This window comes from Sphaeramia orbicularis, chromosome 13 (assembly GCF_902148855.1).
Source record: "Sphaeramia orbicularis chromosome 13, fSphaOr1.1, whole genome shotgun sequence".
Taxonomy (NCBI): Eukaryota; Metazoa; Chordata; class Actinopteri; order Kurtiformes; family Apogonidae; genus Sphaeramia; species Sphaeramia orbicularis.
In genome coordinates, this window is record NC_043969.1 from 13,217,496 (window position 1) to 13,240,423 (window position 22,928).

Genomic DNA, 22,928 nt, shown 5'->3' on the forward strand with positions numbered 1-22,928 from the left:
TGGTTCTTGAGTGGAAATCAATTGTTAATAAATATTTTTTTACATATTATCTCCATGAAGTGAGTAATAACCAGTATTAGAATATGTTAAAATGTGAGAAAACATCAGATTAGCTGCATTAAACATGGTTTCATTTCACTGTTTTCATATCACTTTATTTATTTTGGGTTTTAAATACATGTTTCTTTGCTTCAAGAATACAATTCATGGTGTAGCTGAGTGGACATTTTTGTAACTCCATGAAAAACAGGTTGATTTAAAAAAAAAAAAAATTCAATCACATTGGGGGTTTTTTCATGCCTAAAGAGGAATGAAAACACTCAGGAAAAAAAGTCTTGATTAAGGTTCTCATAATTCATTCATGCATGAAAGGGTTAATGATAACTTAGTTTTCATTGAGGCTGATGTAAGACTGAATAAAAATACACTGAGGCTGAGACAACACAGACAGTGGCCATTTCTAAATATCAAGAACGCAGAGTACAGTTTGGTGAACTTGACGAGTATGGTCTTGGCAAGAACGTTCTCAGAGAACAGACTTTTAAAAACCCAATAATGTAATGGGAACAGCTGCGTACTTGTGAACTTTCCTCCCTGTCTTTGCTGTATTTCTGCCATCGGCTCCATTGTGTATTTCCCTCAAATCTCCACAATGTCACTCTTCTGGATGCCAATAGATCTGTACTAGTATTTACATGTCATTTATGTCTGGGAATCCCATATCATGAGAATAAAGACATATTTCTCGCTATTCTGCCTCTTGGGCATGTTCTAACATTATATCACATCATCTGGTGACCGTCATTGACTCATTTCCGAATTATGCCGCAGTAGCATTTGAGAGTAGCATGAAGTGCATCTTGGGATATGTCCCAGCCAAGTCTACATGAGTCACCAACCAGTGTATCCTTGGTTTAAGCTAGCAGACAAGAACAACATGCGGGTATTCCATGCGTTCTTGGTTTATGCGAACTTTGAAATGGAACTTGGGTTCACGAGATTTACGAGATCCCGAGAATGGAAGAACAGACAAGAACACGTATTGAGAAACAGTGAGTCTTGAGATCGGTCTCAGCCAAATTGTGTCTGTACATGAACGCAGGTTGCCTTCTGGTTTTTACATCCATACTTCTGCTCAATGAATTTCATCCTCGGGGGGGGGGGGGGGGGGGGGGTTCAATCAACCAACTGAAATAACAGACTGTTTTCTTACACCTATATCCTACATTATTGGCACTAACGCTCACCTGAACCGAACTGTCGGCAGTCTCACAATTTGCGAACATCCCCATGCACTGGGGTGCCGATAGAGGGGCGGGGGGGGGGGGGGGGGGGGGGGGGGGGGGGGGGGGGGGGTAAATGTGACTAATTCATGGGGCTAAGCATTGGTGGGGGGGCCCATAGAGCAGTGGAGGGGGTCCAGTGGATACAGGTTAGAAGCTGCAAAAATTTCGTTAGTTTTGGACCGCACCCCCACGTATAAAACTGCAGCCCCCCTGTTGCGCCGCATTATGTTATAAATTCCCATTACGTAATTAAAGTTCAAAATGTAATAAGAATGTCACGTCATCTTGTAATAAAGCCGCATTATGTAATAAGATGACACATTTTGTAATAAACTACGTCAATGCATTATATAGTAATTTTTTTCACATTATGTAGTAAGTTATTACAATTTGAGAAATTTATTACAAAATGCACTTGACACATTTTTATTTAAAAAAAAAAATAATAAAAACATGGTTCATTATGTAATAACAATCCAAATTAGTATAATTTCAGAGCAATTTAGAAGAAATTAGTCACAGGAGCTGCAGGTAATGTAATCAGAACTTTAACCACACAGTTTAAAGATTAATTTAGCGCATTACATTTTCCTGAAAATAAAAATGTGTCAAGTGCATTTTGTAATAAATTTCTCAAATTGTAATAGCTTACTATATAATGCGAAAAAATTTACTACATAATGTGTTGACGTAGTTTATTACATAATGCGGCTTTATTACAAGATGACGTGACATTCTTATTACATTTTGAACTTTTATTACATAATGGGAATTTATTACATAATGCGGCTCAACAACCCCCCCCCCCCGACAAAAAAACATACACAGACTCAGTTTTTTTGACTAATCACACCCTGCATGAACGTATGAGTGAACATCAACTAACGCTAGATATGTTGGATAAATACACTTTACATCACAGGTGTCAAACATGTGGCTCGGGGGCCAAATCTGGCCCATCAAAGGGTCCAATCCGGTCAGTGGGATGAATTTGTGAAATGCAAAAATTACACTGAAGATATTAACCATCAATGGTGTCAAAATCTTTTTAATTCGGGTTCCACATACAGACACATACAGTTCAATTAGATTTCAAGTGGGTCAGAACCAATAAAATATTATCATAATAACCTATAAATAATGACGACCCCAAATTTTCTTTGTTTTTTAGGTGTAAAAAAGTAAAATTACATGAAAATGTTTACATTACCAAACTATACTTTTACAAAAAAATGTGAATAACCTGAACAAATACGAACAAACGAAAATGTCTTAAGAAAAGTAAATGCAATTTTACCAATATTCTGCCTGTTACTAAATGTTTTGTGCAATTGTAATGCACATGTGTAAATGATAAACTGATAAAAACGAGGCGGAATAATGTTAAAATGTTAAATTTGCACTTGTTTTTCTTATGACAATTCAAGTTGTTGACGTTATTTAGATTTTCAAGGAAACTTTGTAGACGTAAACCTGATCTTAATATAACTTTATTTTTTCACTGTTATTATTTTACTAGTCCGGCCCACTTGAGATCAAATTGGGCTGAATGTGGCCCCTGAATGAAAATGAGTTTGACACCCCTGCTTTACATCATCAGGTACTGGTAGAGTTAAAGAGTTTAGGACAGGGGTGTCAAACTCATTTCAGTTCAGGGGCCAAATACAGTCTAATATGATCTAAAGTGGGCCGGACCAGTAAAATAATATAAATAATAGGATAAGAACTTATAAATAATGTCAACTCCAAAGTTTTCTCTATGTTTTTGAGTGAAAAAAGTAAAATTCCATAATAAAAATGTTCACACCTATGAACCGTACTTGAATATAACATGAAAAAATATGAACAACCTGAAAATTCTTTAGAAAAAAAGTGCAATGTTCACAATATTAGGCCTAAATTGATCATTTATACATGTGCATCATAACTTAAAGATTTAGTAACAGGCAAAATACTGTTGAAATTCCACATACTTCTCTTAAGATAATTCAGATTGTTCATATTTGTTCAGGATATTCATATTTTTTGTAAAAGGATAGTCTGTAAATGTAACTTTTTTTGTTCCAATTTTACTTTTTTTATTCTAAAACAAAGAGGAAAATTTGCAGTTTTCATTATTTATAGGTTATTATGATAATATTTACCTCCGCCAAGGAGGTTATGTTTTTGCCAGGGTTTGTTTGTTTGTCTGTCCGTTAGTGTGCAACATAACTCAAAAAGTTATGGACAGATTTTGATGAAATTTTCAGGGTTTGTTGGAAATGGGATAAGGAAGAAATGATTAACTTTTGGGGGTGATCCGGAAGAAATCCTGGATTCTGGATCACTTTGAAATTTTCGTTAACATTGTGGTAAATGGGGCCAAAATTTTCGTTTCCCAATATCTCGCTTAATTATTGACCAAAACTCATGAAATTTAACTCAGGAATTTACAATGGGGTCCTCTATCACATTTCAAAGGCTGATCCAGAAGGCGGATTTTATTTTTTTTTTAAAAATGTAGGATTTGTATCACCGATTATGTGGGGAATTTTTGCGCTTGGCAGAGGTCTGCGCTCTCCGAGTGCTTTTCTAGTTTACTAGTCTAATCCACTTTAGACTGAATTGACCTAAAATGATTTGAAGTTCCTTGATAAATGATATCTTCAGTGTAATTTTTGCATTTCACAAATTCGTCCCAGGGGCCAGATGGGACCCTTTGGCGGGCCAGATTTGGCCCCCGGGCCGCATGTTTGACACCTGTGGTTTAGGACATTGGGAAATTTAATTGAATTATCCAAATGCTTCTGAGCCTCTCCCAGAAAGACTGTTTCCTGCTAAAAAAAAAACATGTCAAAATATTCATAGTAATAGAGCATGTGGGAAAACAGTAAAAGGCATTCAGGCATTATTGACTAGGAGACTCTGCCAACCTTACCTGTGCATGAGTGCTGCCTCACTGCACTGCTGCATGTTGCTTTCACTGCCTATTTTTGCCAAAAGCCGCTTACGTCAGGCATGAAAAATATGTGCCTCCCCTGTTTTGTAGATGACCTTTCACACATGCACCTTTCATACAGCCTATGCGGTCGCTCTAATCCAGGGGTGTCAAACTCATATTCGTTCAGGGGCCACATTCGGCCACTTTGATCTCCAGTGGGCCGAACCAGTAGAATAAGAGCATAATAACTTATAAATAATGACAACTCCAAAATTTTCTCTATGTTTTAGTGCAATAAAATAACATTAAAATAATGAAAATATGTTTTTTTTTTTTTTTTTTTTACAAACTACCCAAACAAAAAAAGACTAGAATAACTTGAAAAAACTGAGATTTCTTTAGAAAAATAAGTGCAATTTTAACAATATTATGCCTCATTGTATCATTTATACATTCACAAAGACACAAAACATTTAGTAAAAGGCAGAATATTGTTAAAACTGCCCTTAATTTTCTTAAGAAATTTCAGTTTTTTCAGGTTATTCTCATCTTTTTTGTTTGGGTAGTATGTAAAAGTAAATATTTTCATGATTTAATGTTTTTGCTTGGTTTTTTTGTTTTTTTTTTCACTAAAACAAACAGAAATATTTGGCATAATATTTATAGGCATAATGTACAGGGTGGGGAAGCAAAATTTACAATGAACATTTAGTTGTTTTTTCTCAGCAGGCACTACGTCAATTGTTTTGAAACCAAACATATATTGATGTCATAATCATACCTAACACTATTATCCATACCTTTTCACAAACTTTTGCCCATATGAGTAATCAGGAAAGCAAACGTCAAAGAGTGTGTGATTTGCTGAATGCACTCGTCACACCAAAGGAGATTTCAAAAATAGTTGGAGTGTCCATAAAGACTGTTTATAATGGAAAGAAGAGAATGACTATGAGCAAAACTATTACGAGAAAAGTCTGGAAGATACTATTAAAGAAGAATGGGAGAAGTTGTCACCCCAATATTTGAGGAACACTTGCGCAAGTTTCAGGAAGCGTGTGAAGGCAGTTATTGAGAAAGAAGGAGGACACATAGAATAAAAAACATTTTCTATTATGTAAATTTTCTTGTGGCAAATAAATTCTCATGACTTTCAATAAACTAATTGGTCATACACTGTCTTTAAATCCCTGCCTCAAAATATTGTAAATTTTGCTTCCCCACCCTGTAATATTTTGGTTTTTCACATTAAATCAAAAAGGATTTTTGGAGTCATAGGTTATTTTCCTATTATTTTACTAGAGATCACATTGGTCAGTGTGTGGCTCCTGAACTAAAATGAGTTCAACATAATTAGTTGTTCATATCTTCAGTGTAATTTTTGCACTTTGCCAATTCATCCCACGGGCCGGATTGAACCCTTTGGCGGGCCAATTTTGGCCCCCGGGCCGCATGTTTGACACCCCCTGCTCTAATCTGTCAACATGGGTCCGCAAATAAAAAATCAAGAGGTAACAAGACACCAGGTGGAACAAGTCAGGGAGAGTTTTCTGGAGGGGAGGTAAATGACTGCAGACTCCAAAGTTGAAGCTGAGATTTTGGCTGAGGAGACTGGATCCGACTGTTTTTCTATTTTTAATATGATACAGCATCCTCATCAAGATCTTGCATGTGAGTCCGATGACGCAGCCCCCCTCCACGCTAGATGTGGTTGTCGACTTGATAAAGAATAACAGTTTCCCTCTTCTGCTACGGACACTGGATTTTCTGATGCACTGACATGAACTTGGAGGCAACTGAGTGTTGAGAACCACAAAGAAAACACACTTTACACAGACAAACCCTACAAGCCTAATGAAAAATTTAGACTTTTTTTTTTTTGATGCAGTGGTGGATATAACCCTCTTCTCTTGATGACAGCTTTCAGAATGTGGAAATGACAAATGTGAAGTGCTCATCAACTTGTCGAAAGATGGGATGATGGCAGGGAATTTGCTGTGGAAATAAAAATTTCATACACTTGTTGTCAGAAAACATCACGAGCATGAAACTCTTGACCTTCGTACATGAAAAGAGGCTGAGGAATTTACTCCGTTACACAATAGCTCTGAGAATCTCTTCCACTGTTCCTCCAAGTGGCTGTTTTTGAAAGCAGCTTCTTTATGCTTAAAGTCATTGAAACTAGCAAAGATATAAAGTGCAAGAATGTGTCAGTAGCAGCATAAATAAAGTCAGGACTCCGAGACTGGTCAAGTGAGTAAAGTTGTACAAAAATGGTTCCTTAAAGGTGGGGTAGGAGATCTTGGAAAAACAGTTCAAGCTTGTTACATTTTGAAAATACACAATTCAGAAGTCCAAACTAGTGATGTGACGTTCACAAACAAATCAAATCTTTTGAACGGCTCTTTGAAATGAACGATGGGAACCAAGTCTTTGTAAGGAGCCATTCATTTTTTTTTGTTTTTTTTTTATTATAACAGTGATTAATCACTGTTGTGTTTAGTGCATTTTTTTTCTGTATGTTTACACACATTTATTGTTGTTGTTCTGAGGGAAAATGCACTACAGTTGTTAAGGTATTTAAGTAATTTCAATGATAAATCGCTTTTGTGTTCTGTGCATTTTTTTCTGTATGTTTACCAACATACTGTTCTTGTTCTGAAAATTGCACTATAGTTCAGGCATTTAAGTAATTGCAGGGATTAATCACTGTTGTGTTTTGTGCAGTTTTTTCTTTATGTTTACACACATTTATTGTTCTTGTTTTGAGGAGAATAAAATCTTATTTCATAAGAAAATGTTTTATTTTCTTCTTCATTTTTAGGCTACAGACTAGTCCACATAATGTACTGTGATGTTTCTGGTCAAATTCCAGCATTTGCCTAATGTCACCTCTCATGTCATGTATTTAGCCCACACATTTTAACTACCATAAATTCCGGACTATAAGCCGCTACTTTTTTCCCACGCTTTAAACACTGCGGCTTATACTCCGACGCGGCTTATACGACGATTTTCCCTTATTGCCTGCCACATCTCAGGGAAGAATCTGTCTGTTGTTACCAGGTATGCAGGAATGGATAACATGAACAACTTAACCTTTATAAAGTTAATATTAACACACACAAAAGGAGAACTTTTAAGGAAAAATAGTAAACCTTCAAATGTTAATATTGTTTCACAAATATACAAAACAAAACTCTGAATCAAAACACCCAGTAAAGCTCTCCAGAGACCGTCATAAATTTAAAGCGTCTCAGAATTAATGCGCACATCGTGCGTAATGTTAAATGTAAATGATATTACAACAGACGTAATTACTTGTTTTTAATCTTTATATTTTAAAGATAAATTAAAAGTCCTACTCTCACGAAAAACAAAAATTTGTTCACTTTCAAGTGTCTTTCAAGTCATTTTAAGTCCGTGAATCCACAGCCAGCGCAAAAGCAAGTCAATCCCGTATCGGCACGAATCCAAAGGAAACCCCGATAAGTCCACCGACAAAAAAAAAGAAAGAGAAAATGTGCTTTTATTACTATCCTTTTATTGCCTCGTTTTTTGTCTTTTGTTTTTTAATCATCATATTAACAACGAATCAACCTATAGATACGACAGCAAGCTCACACATATCAGACCCATTTACATACAGGGAAGAATTTCATTTGAACTCAAAGAAAACCTTTATCCAATTACCGTCCAGTTTTGACGCAATGAAAAAAAAGGTTCCACTCGGTCCCATAGACTCCCATAGAAGCCAGGCTTCAACGAGGAAATGCATTGACCATAGATCATATGAGGAAACAGCGCAACGGGAATGTATGAGAAGTGAACAACATGGAGTCTGATGATTTGTGATAAAGCTGATTCTGAACGAACTCGTCTGTGAGATGAACGTGTTTTAACACGTGTAGTCAATGAAATGTCAACACAACCGAACATATTTAACCATTTAATTTTCGAAAAATGATAGGGGAAGCCGGGCTTCTCTTGCAGTCTATGAGAAATCACCACTGGTGGACACCCGCGGCTTATAAACCGGCGCGGCTTATACGTGTATAAAATTGATTTTCTTTCTAAAATTAGGGTCTGCGGCTTATATTCAGGTGCGGTCTATAGTCCGGAACTCAGATTAAACTTGATGGATATTAATATCAAAAACAGAAACCATACAAGACATCCACATCCTGGAGAAATTGACATTTTGTTTTAAGGGTCAAAGGGAATCTTTTTTCACTATTTGGTCAAAATGGACAAACTATGGAAAACCTGTAATTGATGTGAATTGAATACATCAGTTATGTGAAAGCATTTATATGATATACATATCAAGCTCTCTCCTCCCGCCCATTTTTCTTTCTTTCTTTTTTTATTTGTTCTATATTCGACTATAGCATCTTCATTCAAATTTGATGTATGGATATTGAATTGTACCCAAAGGGGAAGTTTTATATAACATGCTTTTCCAAATAAACAAAGAATGGAAAAAAAAACAAAACAGAAACCAGAAAAAGTGACTCAGTAAAATCTATCATTAACTGAACATAAACCCAGCGTGTCCGCCCATTGTCATTCATCCAACTCCATTGGTTTCACTGTTGACTTAATGTTGTAGAAGATGATGGTGTTTCCACGTTCACGATGGAGCCTCTGAACGTCCAAATGGGTCAAATCTGATAACCGTGAAAAGATGACAAACTGTATTTTACATCAGTTATTTACATGTATTGATAGGATTAATGGATCAAGAGGTATTAAACATTCTAGATCAATAGATGGTTTTGGTCAGTGATGGATGTTTGGTAGGAGTTCAAGTCATCAACTAAAATACTACTCAAGTTAAAGTCTTTTAACCTATAACGCCAAATGTATCATATTTGATACATGAGTTTTGAAGCCCTCTACATGATCAGTGTGATATTTTTTTCTTGCAAAACCTGATGCATACAATTAGTTACATGTAATACACAGATAATCCACCAGGGGGGAAGAATTTATTCACCAGTGACGCTACAAGATTGTCATTAATGAAGAAGGAGGAAGAAGTTTGACAATTTTGAAAAGGAATTACCAATATGTTAGACATGTTTGTGTTATATTACAGTCTACTCTCGTTAAACCGCCCGCCGTTATACCGCCATTTCCGCCTATCGCCATCCGCCAGCCCAGTTCCATGCACAAACAACACTTATACCATTGATTTCCCGACCGTTATACCGCCAGCGTGATTGCCATCGAGTACACATAAATTTTAACAATGCACTGAAACAAACGCGCCAGACGCTGATCGTGACAAGCTACGAGTAGGTCTACGGAACGGCCACCGTTCATTTATCGCAGAACACTCAGTAGGTCAGGATGTCGGGAAGAGGACGTGGGATTAAGCCAAAGCCTCAAGATGATGGGGTGTCATTTCCCGACACGGTATAATAATGCTTAAAATGTTTCCCCACTTTAAATGATCCCTTACAACATAACAGAATCAAGATTTATTTAGAAACGCAATTAGAACGGGTTAACGGAGGCAGCATAGACATCATATAGTAAAGACATGCACATTATGGATGCAACCCGTTGTAACGCCATTTTCGTTATACCGCCAATTTGGCCGTGAACGGAAGTTGGCGGTATAACGAGAGTAGACTGTATGTTTTTATTTGTTCAGAAATAATAATATTTGAGCATTGAGACCTGATGTATCAAAAATGATACAAAATTGAAAGTCATACATGGAAATTGATATCTAAAAAAAAAAAAAAAAAATGTTCTGGGTTGTTCAGAAGGATCAATAAAGGCTCCAGTTTCAAAGAACTGGAATTTTCTGTCAATGACTTAATGGTTCAGGCTTTACAGGGTTAAGTGTCTAGTATTTACTGTATGTTGAAGACCCAAAGTCATTTTTTGGTAGGGTACCTGTACTTCTACTCAAGTGTGACTCTCCAGTACTTTATACAACACTGGTTATGCATCTTATCTTATGGCTGACGTTAAATGTATTTTGTATAGCTGACAAAATACTACCTTAAATTCAACTAACCCTCCGGTATCAGGGTGCGCCTTTTAGGCACACTTTGCACTTTGTGTTAAAAAACTTCATATTATTTTTCATAATTTAAATAAGGTTAGAATTCAGAAGTTGTTCATTTTTGCACAATCTTTAAAATTCTGGCCATCAACTAAAATTTGCACATTTTAAACAAAAGAAAATTACAAGACTAGCATCTGTCTCCCAAGTGTGCCTAAAACGCACTGTTTCTTCCATTTGATATGTATGATTGGGGCTGACCTTGATTTACAAAAAAAAAATCAAATTAGAGCAGAAAAATAAATCAATATATAATATTTAATAGTTTGATTTATAGGTGTGCATTTTACGCACACTTGGTGACAGATGCTAGTATTTTTGTACATTCCAAGAAAATGTTTTCTGCAAGTTGTCTAGGTTTTTTCAACTGAATTAGGACCATTTTGCTCCGCTAAATCCAAAAATGACATCTGTTTTTCTCAATCAGGTCAGGTTTTTTTGCTAATTTGATTTTGAAAAATTTGATCTTCTCACAAAATTGATTACATTTTTGTGACTTTATCAGTTGCTTTTTTTTTATATAGTTCTCACCCAAAATAGGTTTTAAGAGAAAAAAAAATCATCTTCTAACAGGATTCCTGTTAGGTACAATGGTGTATTCACCGCAGATGTAGCAGAATACGTCAATCTTATTTTTGCAAGATCTTCTAGTCGAAGCCATTTCATTCACCTGTAATATTAAAAAAAACATAAATCATAAATTGGCAAAAGTAAAATCTTCAGAACTCATTTATTGCAAGAAATATGAAAGAATTTTGTATCATATGATATGAAAATGCCCATAAATGTAAGCAAAAATGTTAAAAAGCCAATATGTAGCATAGTTCAGAAAGTTGACCTGATTGAGCAAAATTAATGTGATTTCTGGATTCAGCACACCAAAATGATCCTAAATCAGCTCAAAAAACTTAAACAATAAATTTGTTGTTGACCAGTGTAATAATGCAAAACAAACAATGTTGCTGTTAATCATTGACATATGCCAGGCTGCAAAAATCAAATAATATGTGATCAACTTTTTTTGTAGTATATTGGAATTTTTTTTTTTTGTGTGTGTGTGTGTTTTGCATTTGTTTGTTTACATTACAAACACAGCATTTAAAGGGTTAAAAAATGTGACAATTATTGAGTATTTGATATTTTTATTTACAGCTCAAGTTGATGAAATAGCAAAAAGTGTAAAAGAATTAAAAACGAACTGTATGATTTTTTTTTTTTTTTTTTGGACATAATTTCACAAGTGTGCCAAAAAGGCACACTTGGTGCTTAGTAAGGGCCTTGCTGGACGGGATACCGGAGGGTTAAACACCCAAAGTAATTTTTTGGTAGGGTACTTGTACTTCTACTCAAGTGTGACTTTCCAGTACTTTATACAACACTGGTTATGCATCTTATTTTATGACTGAGGTTAAATGTATTTTGTACAGCTGCCAAATTGCCACCTTAAATTCAACTAATTAATTATAGACACAACATTAGAGCTAGAACTGGAACACAGAGGTGATGATGGGAGCACCATTCTGTACACGTTCTGCTGTAAGGAATTTTTGCACCATCAGAGCCTGAAATATGACCTTAACGTAAAGCACTTAGCAGCAGGCTCAGACCTAGAACAGGCCCTGAGTGGGGAACCAGCATTGTCAAGCAACACTCAGACAGGTGTTCAGAGAAAAAGTGGACTGCAAGCCAATTTCAGTGGTATAGAGCTGAGGGTCAAAGCTGCAGAAATAAAAGCTGGGAGCTGAAATCGAAGGAAAAAATGCCAGCATTTTAAAGTACATTCCTTGCATTTTACAACATTCCTTCTGCAGTTCTTTCCTCTTATAGCAAATCAAAAGAAACATCTTTAAATACCTTTCCTTTTCATGCTGTTCTACAGAAAAATAACACCACTCTACAAAGCTTTTGCGAAAAGCTCCTAAAATAGAGCAGTAGAGTTGTGTCTGTATTAATCGCATATTGAACTTCCACCATGTCTGAAAACACAGATGAGCAGCCAAAACATCCCATCACCATGTGGATTTTCTACAGCCTGAAAACAAATAAAGGAGTCTGCTGCAGATATCCCCAGACTGCATGAAATACATTACGCTGAAAGGTAATTTTTGCTCAGTGCTGCCAAAAACTATTCTGTTTTGAAGCTTTAACCCTTAAAAACCCACATCTGTTTTTACGGTGAACCTTTCCTGAGTGATTTCTAACATTTATTATTTTATCCTCTGCATTTTTTGGAGTGAAAATCTGATATTTTCCAGTGTTCATTTAACTGACCCTGTAGATGTTCAGAAAAAGTAACAGTAAATTCAAAGGTTTTTCTATTGAAAGAGAGAAAACTGAGAACAAAGTCTTATTTTTTTATTATTATTTTTTTTTTAATAAAATATACCATTAACTGAAGATGAAAACAAGTATCTACAACCACTGCCATTTGTCTAACTAACAAGGGTTTTACTAATGAACCAGTGTTGCAGAAAATGACTGCGTTTCCCTATTCACTATGGAGCTTCTGAAGTCTGAAAGGGTCATATATGCACAAGAAACTGCATTTCACCTGAATAATTTAATTGTATTGGTAGGATTAGAGTTTCAGAAGTTATTAAATATTTTAGATCATAGATGAATTTGGTGAATCATGAAACAAATGGAGTATGACTAGATGTTCGTCTTTATATGTCAGCCCTGTGATGAACTGGCGACACGTCCAGGGTGTACCCCAACAGACGGACGGACGGACGGACGGATGGACAGACAGACAGACAGACAGACACACAGACAGACAGACAGACAGACAGATAGATAGATAAGACTTTATTTTTCCCACCGTGGGGAAATGTGACACCGTACAGCAGCAATTTGCAACACACCAGTGCAAAAGAAAAGGCAGGTAGAAATAAACATTCTTAAAAGTATAAAGTTTTAAAGTATTTACATATTTACATAGTGATTGCACATATACGTGATGTGGTAAGGAGGTGGTGGAGGGTCACTGTGTACTGTTATACAGTCTGATGGCTAATAGATTACATTTCTTTAAAAAAAAAAAGTGCTACATTTGCATTTTGTAATAACTGTAGTAATATGTACATACTAAGAAACAAATTGAAGTGTTGGACTTTGGACTGTTACATGCCAGGAGAGTTATCGCTTTGAACTGGAAGAGCATGGAAGCACCTTCTGTGAAGCAATGGATAAAAGAACTTCCAGAGTGCATCGGACTGGAAAGACTGACTTATATTACCAAAGGAAAACTGGAGGAATTTGTACGATTATGGGAACCTTATATGAACAATATGGGATCTGGAAAATATGGACATGTCATACAAATTATCATTGTTGATTTAATTTAATTTTTTTTTATTATTATCATGATTGCTGTATTTTAATATTTTAAATTTTTTTTCTACATATATGTACACAATTTCATAAGAATATATATATATATATATATATATATACATATATATATATATATGTCACAGTACAGATTGAAATCCAGTAGGATTCCTAATCCTACTAGGACAGATAGTAATTGTAGTTTGTCCTAGGACAAACTAAAACGTCAGTTGTTTTGAAACCAAACATATATTGATGTCATAATCATACCTAACACTATTATCCATACCTTTTCAGAAACTTTTGCCCATATGAGTAATCAGGAAACCAAACGTCAAAGAGTGTGTGATTTGCTGAATGCACTCGTCACACCAAAGGAGATTTCAAAAATAGTTGGAGTGTCCATAAAGACTGTTTATAATGGAAAGAAGAGAATGACTATGAGCAAAACTATTACGAGAAAGTCTGGAAGTGGAGGAAGCAACAAAAAACGTACCAAAGCTTTTATTAAAGCTCTCAAATCCAAAATCCTAAAGGATCCAACCAAATCCATGACAAAAATGGCAATTGAACTTGAGGTAGACAACAAGACCGTTAGAAATGCAGTAAAATATGATTTGAAGATTTAAATTCTCATGACTTTCAATAAACTAATTGGTCATACACTGTCTTTCAATCCCTGCCTCAAAATATTGTCAATTTTGCTTCCCCACCCTGTATATATCATTTGGTGCAAGTCTACGTGGTGTGAATGGGTGTGTGTATGAGTGTTTATGTTGTTTTGATTCATGTTTGTTATGTAAAATTTAAATACCAAGAAAAATATTGTGAAAAAAAAATTTAGCAATATGTATGTATGTAAGTTATTACAAAATGCATTCAAGAATTTTATTACAAAATGTGGCATGTTATTACAAAATGCCACATTATTACATAATGAGGTGGAAAAATGATTACATTATTACATACTGTACTGTTATTACATAATGATCTACTAATTGTGAAATCCTCCAATAACTGCATTACTTACACATTTAATAAACTTTTAAGTTTTATTTTATTTCTCACACCATTTTTAGTGTGGATAGATAGATAGATAGATAGATAGATAGATAGATAGATAGATAGATAGATAGATAGATAGATAGATAGATAGATAGATAGATAGATAGATAGATAGATAGATAGATAGACACAGACAGACAGACAGACAGACAGACAGACAGATAGATAGATAGATAGACAGATAGATAGACTTCTCTTGATCAAAAGGTAAAAAATATTTATCAACTTTCAAACATACCAAAAATGCATATTCCAACACAAAATTCTTCATGTCAAAAGGTCCATGAGAACTTCTTCTTAAACCTCCAGTGATGCTCAGTGAAACAGCACCACGCTGTCTTTAAAGGCTCATTAAGAATCAGCTGCACCCTGGATTTCAGCTCTTGTAACGGAGGAAATCAGAGATTCTGCACCGTAGACATATTAAATGCAATACGTTTAGAGTAGCAGTAGCATGACTAAATATAAAGGCAAATAACACTAACAATAGAATATATTCAGTTTGCAAAACTCTCACTTACTAATGTGTAAATATTGTAAATACTTCTCACAGTGCAAGTAATCACAAAGCATGAAAATAATTAGACTTTCACAATTGCTTATTGCTATTTTTGGCATACATTATTTATATTGAATTTGCTTTAATTCACTTTTTCTTTATTTTTTTTTTTTTTCGCTATTATTGGTTTGAAAATCTCACACTGTGTGTTTGTGCTGCACACGCTGACTGGTGGTGAACATGACTACAGTGTGACGGTGCCGACCGAGCCGACCCCAGAGAGTTGACATATGCAATAACCCTACACACTACCCTGTTTAATCCTAACACGTATGTCAGCTGCCATTTCTATTCCAGGGGGAAATGGACTGTGACGGACATTTCTGCAGAACACACTTTCTGAATAAGAATAGTGTTATTGTCTAGTTTCAGAACACACACATAAACAAACAGCCTTGCATGGGAGCATTTGTAGTCTGTGCAGAAATGTGGGGTCTTGCTTCCACTCTATGGAGAGTGAGTGATGTCTGTACTTTGGATACTGCCAGATTTTTGATTGGCTGTTTGGTTTGATCACTGACACTCATAATCTTGCATAATCTAAGACTGTGTGTGTTGAACTTGACTAGTCAAGTCACGGAGAAGCTGCGAGCGTATAGGAAGGGTCACGGGGTTGCCCATCGCAACGTTGCGCTCACAGGGCCGTGTTTGTGCAGCCAGAGCAGAAATGTTCCCTTGCAAGCATTGTTTTCTGCTCACAGAGAGAGCTTTGTGTTCTCGGATTATGTGCACAAACTGTTGAGATGTGTACGTGTTATGAATCTCAACAAACTCCATACCTGGGCTTTTTTGCTATACATCTAAAATAGGACAAAAAGAAAAGACAAAGACTGCTGAAGTAAAATATTTGATGTCTTTCGGAGCATGAACACTCTGTGCTCATTAAGACAGACTGTGGTTCCATAAGTGTGCAAGTGTTGTACCGTTGCTCACCCTCAGCACTGCATACTGGACAATATCCACGCTCCCCGTACAGCAACAACTCTCATTTTAGAACACCCATTTCTCTCTTTATTGAGCTCATTTTTTAGCACCCAGTCTTTTACACCAGTGGGAGTCCTCCCAGCAAGATTTATTCCAGTAGTTACTGACAAAAATGTGCTTTTCTCTTTGCAGGAAGTTTGAACGACCAACTGCCTTCCCTATTCTGGTCTTATTTTACAGCCTGGATTGAAATGTTAACACACTAAGAATTAACTACAACAAATATTCATGTCATTACTAGGGATGGGAATCGAGAACCGGTTCTTTTTGAGAATCGGTTCCCAGTAGCTCGATTCCGTGGAATTGTTTGCCTGCCTGATTAACAATTCTGCTTATCGATTCCACCTTCGTTGCACATGCGTGATGATGTCATGCGCACGCTGCATTGTTTTGGTCAGAACGTACACTACCGGTCAAAAGTTTGGACTCACCTGATTTTCCTTTATTTTCATGACTATTTACATTGTAGATTCTCACTGAAGGCATCAAAACTATGAATGAACACATATGGAATTATGTAGATTAAAAGGGTGTGACATAATTCAAAGTATATTTTCTATTTTAGATTCTTCAAAATAACCACATTTTCCTTTTATTACTGCTTTGCATATTCTTAGCATTCTCCCGATGAGCTTCATGAGGTAGTCACCTAAAATGTTTTCCATAAGTCTTGAAGGAGTTCCCAGTGATGCTGAGCACTTGTTGGCCATCCGTGGTCCTTCTCATACCATTTAAATGAGAAGGTGAGTCCAAACTTTTGACTGGTAGTGTAGCCAACATGGCATTAAAGCAGAAACACTCCAAAAAGACGACACCAGGTCCACTTGTAACGCTTGCAAAGCTTCCATTTCTTCAAAAGGGTAAAATCCCTCCAATATGCTCGAACATTTGTCCACGGCATGGGATTCATTTACAGGAATATCACGTATTTGATACGCTACTTAGCGACGCTTGTGAATTTAGCGGCAGAGCGAACACTAGGTGGTTCTGGTGCAGGTAACAAACATCCCGCCCCCTCAAATAAAAGTTTGCGAAGGTAGGGGAAAGGAAATGAGTTGCACAACGATGGGAGACAGATGAACTACTGTACTTTCCGGTCTATAAGCTGCTACTTTTTTCCACACACTGAACCCACAGCTCTAAAACGATGCGGCTAATTTATGTTTTCTGGGCCAATGATCGATCCAGCTGACGAAGAAGGAAATACAGTTTAAACTCTGGAAAGTACGGTAGTGAAGCGTCTTAAGTTTCACTTTAACTGCGCCCCCCTACAAACCGGACCCGGCATCATCTGTTATTATTATTTGTGCATACTGCAGAGGTGATTTCTCATAGACTGTAAGGGAAGCTCGGCTTCCTCTAAAATTATGAAAATTAAATGGTCAAATATGTTGGGTTGTGTTGACATTTCATTGACTGCAAATGTGTTAGAACACGTTCATCTCACAGATGAGTTTGTTCAGAATCAGCTTTATCACAAATCATCGGACTCGATGTAGTTCACTTCTCATACATTCCCGTTGCGCTGTTTTCTTATTCGATCTCTGCTCAGTGCATTTACCCGTAGATGATCAGCATCCACACACTTCAATGGGACTGAGTGGAACAGTTTTTTTCATTGCCTCAAAACTGGACGGTAATTGGATAAATGCCACAATGTTGTCCCGCCCCCAGACGCTCAGCGTCTCTGGGGGTGAATGGAGCTGTGGGCGGAGCTCGGCTGGGCACCAGGCTTCCACGTGCTGATTGGAGGATCAGTCGAAAGGCTGAATCCCGTTTGATTGACAGCTATTTTGAGATCTACTCCTTCACTGACACAGTTCAGTTTAACATCGTTGCACATTCTGCTGTGAAATCGAGAGAGAAACCACTATGAAATTACTTGTTCATTTCTTGCACTGTAAATAAAACACACTCATTGTACTTCCTTGTTTCAATTTAACATAATTTCATTGTTTTCTTGTTTCAGTTACATAATTTAATCATTTCTTGCCCGAGTTTAATATTGTTTTGTAGATAGTTAAATCAATCACACTGTTGGCTAGGTCAGAGTGAACTAGCTATCTAGCAAGGTGCACATGATGGCAGACAATGCTAATGGAACGGAGGGCTGAATTTATGTTTAAATAACTTGACAATTGTTTAATGTAAGCCGACAATGAGCTTCCCCTCTCTGAAAGACAAGCAGCTGCCACTGGCATACTGTATATGTTATATTTTCTGTGCAGAGATGAAAATATAAAAGACAGTTAATGCAAATTCATTGTACTCTTTTATTCCCTCACCCAATGAGAATTGATAAGAGAATCGATAAGGACCTGGATCGATAAGCAAAATCGAAAATGGAATCGGAATCGTTAAATTCTTATCGATTCCCATCCCTACTCATTACGTATCTTTGATGAGAAGAATTTGCATGGAGCATTATCTGGCAAAGGTCCAGTGACAAATGGATTGCCTTGAACAATTGATTGTTTCCTTTTGTTCCACCTTAAAGATAATAAGAGCAGTAACGTCCGTTTGCATCTTTTTCTTCATTCATCAGCAGTCCTTACACAAAACCACAAGGACAATTGGAGTCGAAGCCGGCTATCTGCTTTCACATAGCTCCATTTTAATAATAATTTACTATTAAGAGTCCTGCTGTTGTGCCCTCAAGCAAGACAATATACCTAATCGCTTTAGTAAACATCCAGCTGAGAAGATTAATAACTTTATTCAAATCCAGACCGTGGTGAGCAGCCTCAGGTAAGGACATCTGTGGTGGGAATACAGGAGTCATTAAAAGTAAAGCTTAGAAAACCAGCAGCTTTAATAACCAACAAAATAAACGACTCTACGCTCAAAATATCAGGAGGACAAAATACTGCTTATCTCATCAAGAGAAAATGAAAGAAAAAATATTTTAAGTACGCGCTGAGACACAACATTAGCTAATCTTGAATTATAAACATTATTAAATGTGTGGTTCATTTGATTTGTGTGAAGAATTCATGTAGCTGTGTGAGTTTAAAAATTTTATTGCGTTTTTTGAAAGTCTAAAATAAGATTTAGAGTCCAGAAGGTGTAGAATCAGTGGTGGTTGGTGCGAAAACAACAGCAGGGAAGCACAAGAGAACATGAACAGAACAGGTATGGATTATGTGTTATGTCAGCTGATAATGTATGTATTAACATTTCATCAGCCTTTGATTTTAATGTTTGACTGATGAGCTCAGACTGTGTCGTAGTATTTTATGAGACATCATGTTACTAAGTAGTTCATTACTGTGTGGGAGTTATTTCCTCTTACGCCACATGAATTAAATACAATTACAAAAATAAGTTGAATGTTGCCATGACTACAAGGCACAGAGCGAATGAAATATCTCTTATTTTATTTTTCTGCAATTACCATGTTTAAAGGGGTCATATTTTGCTAAACCTACTTTTATTAGTCTTTGGTTCATTTATTTGTGTATTTGGACCCTAATAGTTCCAAAAGTTCGAATTTGAACCCTCCAAGTGGTGCAAAGCTATCTTTATATTCATTTAGGCAAAAATTGAGTGGATTTCTACAACCTGTTTTAATTCCCTCTTAATTTGTTACGTTTTATAACTAGTTACGTCACGACATTTGCACATATAAGGTCAAGACTTCTGACGAACATTTCTCCGAGTATGACTTAATTGTTTGTCAGCAGCAGCGGTTGTGGTAAAAACTGAAAATATGTCCAAACTTCGAGTCGATTACCTAAAATGTTTAGTTGTTGGTTGTATTAACAAACACAAGTGGCTGAACGGGACAGAAAGCACGGTCAACAACCTGGAAGGGGTGGGGCATGAAGTGTCTCATTTCGATTTAAAGGGCCAGCACTCAGAAGGACCTTTCTCATGTCATTAATTAAAAATATTGTTGAAGATGGACCTTTGGAGTTGAATTAATGAAGAATTCAGACCCAAGTATAGCATTTACAGTTTATGTAGACCACAGGGAAACGTTTTAAAATGCATAATTCCATTTAAAAAAGCCAAATATCACTCCTTTAAATCAAGTCAAGTTAATTTATTTATATAGCATGTTTAAATACAACAGAAGTTGACCCAAAGTGCTTTGCAGACAGAGGTAGAATAGCAAAACAGAAAAACAAAAACAGAAGTTTAAAAAAAAAAAAGTAAATGAAATTCAGACTCAGAGATCGGAATTATCAATAAGCATGTAAAATACATAAATAAAGAGAGATCGAAACAAGAAAAATTGTAATAAATGAATTAAAACAACAAATATGAATCAAACAAAAACTGAATAAAAACATAAAAACAAGGAAAACAAGATAACTGTGAGTTAAAAGCAAGGGTAAAAAAGGGGTTTTCAAGTTAGATTTAAAACTGGCAATGTTTGGGCACCATTTGATGTGAGGTGGGAGACTATTCCAAAGCTTTGACGCACAAACAGAAAAGGCCTGATCACCTTTAGTTTAGTTTAGTTTAGTACAACGGGTGAGCATGTCGGCCTCAAAAGCCAAACAGTTTCTCTTTTACTGGGACACTAAGGTACACTGTAAAAAAAATCCTGTTGTTTTTACGGAAAAAAACTGGCAGCTGTGATTTCCAGGACAATACTGTAAAAAACACATCCAACTGTGAACTTATTTACGGAGTAACGTGTAGATATAACATTTTAAACATGTAGATATAACATTTTAAACAAGTATATTTAACAGTGGATTTAAATGGACTGCACTTATTCAGTGCATTTTCTACACCTTCATGGTGTCCAAAGCCACCAGGTCAATTTAGGGTTCAGTGTCTTCCATGGACACTTTAACATATGGACCGTCAGAGCCAGGATTCGAACCACCAGCTCTTTGGTTACTGGATGAGCCGCTCTGCCAACTCTACCAACCCATTCATTTACAAATTTAAAATGCTACATTGTTAAATGTTTACTTTTTTAAATAACTTTTTTATTAAAAAAAAAAAAAAAGCGAATAGGCCGTTACTTCAACATTATGGTCTTGCAGTTTAAACGGCACCGCATTCTTTTTCAATGTACAGTTTTATTTTCTAAAAACAATAGAAATACATCATTTCTACATACAAATCTGGTTTTGTTCACATAATCTTCCTGTAAAAACTACAGCTATATTTGATTCAATTGTTAACACAAAAATCTTTTCAAATCTTTTCATTTTTTACAGTGTAGTGTTTAGCATGGGTTTAGCACAAATGAGTCCTCACAGATGGCGCTGACCCCATGCGCACCCACAACTCCACCCTTTAATGTCGTCATTTCTGGCTCCAACATGTCAATGGTCTGAATCCAAACCTCTAGCTTTGAAACAGTAACACAAATAACAATGGATAATCAAAGTGGTCTTCCATCCACTTCTTTTATATTTCAATCTAAAGTGTTACAGCATGTGATATAAGCACCAAAAACATGTTTTTAAAGCAAATATATTTCTTAATTTTTCTGGTGTGAAGGAAAATATACAATACTTGTTCAGCTGAAGACGTTTTTTAATACAGGAAACAAACATCAAATTCCCAACAACCAAAATAAAACAAGACAGACAAAAAGGAAGGAAGGAAGGAAGGAAAACCCCCAAAAGAAAGACTAGGACCATTGATTTACTGCCTTTAGAGCCCCACAATGCAATAAATGAAATAAAGAGCTGGGTGTTAAAGTTTGCAGAAGTCGTCAGAGGGTTTTTGAGTTGTGGAAGTAGGTCATAAAGGGGCCCCACATCTTGTCAAATTTCATATCAGAGAAGTGAAGAGGAAAGTAGATTTTTTCCAGACCAAGACAAGACATGAGGTCCTCCAACCACTAAGCATGAGTGGGTGGGGCAGCACCTTTCCATCGGGTTAAAACTGCACGTCTAGCCAGCAAAGATGAAAATGATTTGACACGGCACTGAGCTGGGGTCAAGAAAACCTCGTCCTTCTCCGCAGCGCCAAAGATGGCAGCCAAGGGGTTAGGGCGTATGTCAACTTTGAGTGCAGAAGATAAGTACTGTGGCTGACAAAGGCCAAATACATTACAACGGCCCAATGCGTCTCAGTTAGAGAATACAACGGCGAGTACAGAAACAATGCAAATTCACAAACTGACACACAAGTTTAACCCTCTCATGCATGAATTATAAGAACCTTAGTTGAGTTTTTTTTTCCTGAGTTTTTTTATTCCTCTTTAGGCGTGAAAAAAACAATGTGATTGAAAATTTTTTATGAACCTATTTTTCATGGAGTTACAAAAATGTCCACTCAGCTGGACACCAATTTTTGAAACAAAAGACTTGTATTTAAAACCCATCATCAGAAAGTGATAAACTGCGTGAAAACTATGAGATAAAAACATTTTTCATGCAGCTAATTTGATGTTTTCTCACATTTTAACATACTCTAATACTACAGGGTGGGGAAGCAAAATTTACAATAAACATTTAGTTGTTTTTTCTCAGCAGGCACTAGGTCAATTGTTTTGAAACCAAACATATATTGATGTCATAATCATACCTAACACTATTATCCATACCTTTTCAGAAACTTTTGCCCATATGAGTAATCAGGAAAGCAAACGTCAAAGAGTGTGTGATTTGCTGAATGCACTCGTCACACCAAAGGAGATTTAAAAAATAGTCGGAGTGTCCATAAAGACTGTTTATAATGGAAAGAAGAGAATGACTATGAGCAAAACTATTACGAGAAAGTCTG